Source organism: Anas platyrhynchos, chromosome W (assembly GCF_047663525.1).
Source record: "Anas platyrhynchos isolate ZD024472 breed Pekin duck chromosome W, IASCAAS_PekinDuck_T2T, whole genome shotgun sequence".
NCBI lineage: Eukaryota > Metazoa > Chordata > Aves > Anseriformes > Anatidae > Anas > Anas platyrhynchos.
In genome coordinates this window covers 14,596,996-14,601,521 of record NC_092620.1, presented here as the reverse complement: position 1 = coordinate 14,601,521, position 4,526 = coordinate 14,596,996, and the positions used below count along the sequence as shown (strand labels likewise).

The 4,526-nt window shown below is 51.7% G+C and overlaps 1 long non-coding RNA gene across 1 annotated transcript; it reads left to right on the top strand.

Moving 5' to 3' along the window:
* Positions 1-2,507: 2,507 nt before the first annotated feature.
* On the top strand, positions 2,508-3,372 carry LOC140000585 (uncharacterized). The gene is made up of 2 exons (XR_011805630.1): positions 2,508-2,710; positions 2,811-3,372. It is a non-coding gene; the product is annotated as an uncharacterized lncRNA (long non-coding RNA).
* Positions 3,373-4,526: the final 1,154 nt, after the last annotated feature.

Genomic DNA, 4,526 nt, shown 5'->3' with positions numbered 1-4,526 from the left:
GCACCAGATTTTAGAGATTGGAAGTCAATTGTAATTAATATACTAGAAGAGCAAGATCCTCATCAGTAGATGGTTATGTAGAGGTGGGGACTTGAAAATTGGTCAAAAAAGCTTAGGTTCATGGTCAGGCTCATGGTGTGGGTTTAGTAGTGAGTGAAGTTTTGCTTGATGGAGGATTGGTTGCGGTGAAGGTCAGTAATTTTGGTTGGATTAAGAGTGCGAGGGTTAGTCAGGTTATGACTATGATAGGGAATCATGGTGCAGGGTTGAGTTGTGGCATATGGGAGGACTATAAGGATGTAGCGAGGCTGTGCAGGGACAAAATTAGGAAGGCCAAAGCTCATCTGGAGCTCAAGCTGGCTACTGCCGTTAAAGATAACAAAAAACGCTTTTATAAATACATCAACACAAAAAGGAGGACTAAGGAGAATCTCCATCCTTTACTGGATGCGGGGGGAAACTTAGTTACAAGAGATGAGGAAAAGGCGGAGGTGCTCAATGCCTTCTTTGCCTCAGTCTTTAGTGGTAAAACCGGTTGCTCTCTGGATACCCAGTACCCAGAACTGGTGGAAGGGGACGGGGAGCAGGATGTGGCCCTCACCATCCACGAAGAACTGGTTGGTGACCTGCTACGGCACTTGGATGTGCACAAGTCGATGGGGCCGGATGGGATCCACCCAAGAGTACTGAGAGAACTGGCAGAGGAGCTGGCCAAGCCCCTATCCATCATTTATCAGCAGTCCTGGCTATCGGGGGAGGTCCCAGCTGACTGGCGGCTAGCAAACGTGACGCCCATCTACAAGAAGGGCCGGAGGGCAGACCCGGGGAACTACAGGCCTGTCAGTTTGACCTCAGTACCAGGGAAGCTCATGGAGCAGATCCTCTTGGGAGTCATCATGCGGCACTTGAAGGGCAAGCAGGCGATCAGGCCCAGTCAGCATGGGTTTATGGAAGGCAGATCCTGCTTGACGAACCTGATCTCCTTCTACGACAAAGTGACGCGCTGGGTGGATGAGGGAAAGGCTGTGGATGTGGTCTACCTTGACTTCAGCAAGGCTTTTGACACCGTTTCCCACAGCATTCTCCTCAAGAAACTGGCTGCTCTTGGCTTGGACTGGCGCACGCTTCGTTGGGTTAGAAACTGGCTGGATAGCCGGGCCCAGAGAGTTGTGGTAAATGGAGCCAAGTCCAGTTGGAGGCCAGTCACTAGTGGCGTCCCCCAGGGCTCGGTGCTGGGGCCGGTCCTCTTTAACATCTTCATCAATGATCTGGATGAGGGCATTGAGTGCACCCTCAGTAAGTTTGCAGATGACACCAAGCTAGGTGCGTGTGTCGATTTGCTTGAGGGTAGGAAGGCTCTGCAGGAGGATCTGGATAGGCTGCACCGATGGGCTGAGGTCAACTGTATGAAGTTTAACAAGGCCAAGTGCCGGGTCCTGCACCTGGGGCGCAATAACCCCAAGAAGAGCTACAGGCTGGGAGAGGAATGGCTGGAGAGCTGCCAGGCAGAGAAGGACCTGGGAGTGATGGTGGACAGTCGGCTGAATATGAGCCAGCAGTGTGCTCAGGTGGCCAAGAAGGCCAACGGCATCCTGGCTTGTATCAGAAACAGCGTGACCAGCAGGGCTAGGGAGGTGATCGTCCCCCTGTACTCGGCTCTGGTGAGGCCGCACCTCGAGTACTGTGTTCAGTTCTGGGCCCCTCGCTACAAGAAGGACATCGAGGTGCTTGAGCGGGTCCAGAGAAGGGCGACGAAGCTGGTGAGGGGCCTGGAGAGCAAGTCCTATGAGGAGCGGCTGAAGGAGCTGGGCTTGTTCAGCCTGGAGAAGAGGAGGCTCAGGGGTGACCTTATCACTCTGTATAAGTATATTAAAGGAGGCTCTAGCGAGATGGGGGTTGGCCTGTTCTCCCATGTGCCTGGTGACAGGACGAGGGGGAATGGGCTAAAGTTGCGCCAGGGGAGTTTTAGGTTAGATGTTAGGAAGAATTTCTTTACTGAAAGGGTTGCTAGACATTGGAACAGGCTGCCCAGGGAGGTGGTTGAGTCACCATCCCTGGAAGTCTTCAAAAGACGTTTAGATGTAGAACTTAGGGATATGGTTTAGTGGGGACTGTTAGTGTTAGGTCAGAGGTTGGACTCGATGATCTTGAGGTCTCTTCCAACCTAGAGATTCTGTGATTCTGTGATATCATTAAGGAGGGGGAAAATCCCTCTTTGGCTAGTTTAAAAGGCTAGTGCTGTTGCACAGCTTCTTAATGATTAGGATGATGATAGGAGGGACGATCAGGCCTCGAAATGAGTGAGTGGAGTGGATTCCACTACAATGGGCATGTAGCTGTGGTTGGCCCCGCAAATTTCTGAGCACTGGCCGTAAAAAATCCCGGGCCAGGTGGTAATAAATGAGGTTTGGTTCAGTCAGTCTGGGATTGCATCTGTTTTGACTCCGAGTGTTGGGACTGCTCATGAGTGGATGTAGTGGGTTTATGTGGCAAGGTTTTGGTAGCAGGGGGCCATAGGGGTGGTTTCTGTGAGAAAGATCTAGAAGCCGCCCCATGTTTGGGAAGGGCCCCATTGTTTTCCAGATCTGAGCCAATAAGCGATGTTGTTTTGCGCCTCTGTGAGAGCATATTTAAGACAGGAAAAAAAATGCTGCGCCACACAGCAGCCGGGAGAGTCAAGGGAGTGAGAAACAGCCTTGCAGGTGCCAAGGTCAGTGTAGAAGGAGGGGGAGAGGTGCTCCAGGCGCCGGAGCAGAAGTCCCCTGCGGCCTGTGGTGAGGACCATGGTGAAGCAGGATGTCCCCCTGCAGCCCATGGAGCACCACGGTAGAGCAGGGTTCCACGCTGCAGCCCGTGGAGGAGACCACGGTGGAGCAGGTGGCCCTGCACCGACGGAGGCTGCCGCCTGTGGAAGACCCCTGCCGGAGCAGATTCCGGGCCGGACCTGTAGCCCGTGGAGAGGAGACCACGCAGGAGCAGGTGACCTGGCAGGAGCTGCTGCCCGTAGGGGAGCCAGGCTGGAGCAGTTTTCTCCCGAGGGATGGACCCCGTGGTACGGACCCATATCTGGAGCAGTTCTGGAAGAGCTGCTGCCTGTGGGAAGCCCACGCCGGATCAGTTCATCAAGGACTGTATCCCGTGGGTGGGACCCCACAGCACAGGGGACGAGAGTGACCGAGAAGGAGCGGCGGAGAAGAAGTGCTGTAGACTGACCATAACCCCCATTCCCCCGTTCCCCTGCGCCGCTCGGGGGGAGGAGGTGGAAGAGGGTGGATGGGGGGGAAGGTGCTTTTGGTTTCTTTCCTTTGTTTCTCACTTCTCTAGCTTGTTAGTAATGAGCAATAAATCTTACTATCTGTCTTCTTATGCTGAGTCTGTTTTGCCCGTTACAATAATTATTGCGTGATTTTCTCGTCCTTATCTCAACCCTTGAGCCCTTTTCACATATTTTCTCCCCATTCCTCTTTGAGGAGGGGGAGTGAGAGAGCGGCTGTGGTGGAGCTCGGCTGCCCACTCGAGCGGAACCACGACAAACAGTCCCATGTTTCAGGATCATAAACTGTCCAATTGTTAATAAGGAGAATAAGCTGTAGGGTTACCAGGACAGTCTTTGTTTCTAAGGACCTATGATTCCCCATAATGTGCAACTGCTTACCAGCGAGGGGCAGTTGTGTGCACGGGTCCGCTTCTCTCAGCTTGAGCTTCTTCCCAGCTCCGGTGCACGTTTCCAGCGACTTTCTGTCATTTTGAGCGGTTTGCTGTGTCTGGCCGAACCTATCTTCATTAGGCGATCAATGTGCCTGTTCCCGTCCTGGTCTCCGTTCTGCCAGCCTGCTCCTTTTCATTCCTTCTTTCTGCTTCTTTATTGATGACATAACTTCATCACATCGTGTTGCCTTTTTTTTTTTTTAATCTTGAGGGCAGGCTCCCCTCTTATACCCTTCTCCCCACAGCAGTTCTTTTCAAAACAACTTTTCATTGGTCAAACAACTTTGCATATAAAAACAACAGTAAACACCCAGAAACTTCCATGCCTCAGTGGCTGGAGAACAAGAAACCCGAGACTGCATGGAGTCTCCTGAATCACCCTTCTTTGTTCCCTCTGAACTCTTTTATATTCCTGATGGCCTCATCGTTTAGAGTCTAATGTTATCTCAACCACGGGGCATTCCGACCCCCATGGACACACTCCCACATCTCCCCCTTCTTTCTTAATATCAACCATTTTCTCGACACGATTTACCACTCCATATATAACAATTTCTTTCTATTTCTCTCCCCCCTTTGTGGGTCTTTGTTAAACCATAACAAAGACCCTGGTAACTACAGTCTCATGTCGGTGCTTGGTAATATTATGGAGAAGATTATCCTGGGAATTACTGAAGTGCACCTGGGGGGACAATGCTGTCATTGGTCCCAGCCAACATGGGTTCATGCGGGGTAGGTCCTGCCTAACAAATTTGATTTCCTTTTAAGATCTGATCACCCATCTAGTTGACCAAGGGAAACCAGATGATGTGATCTTT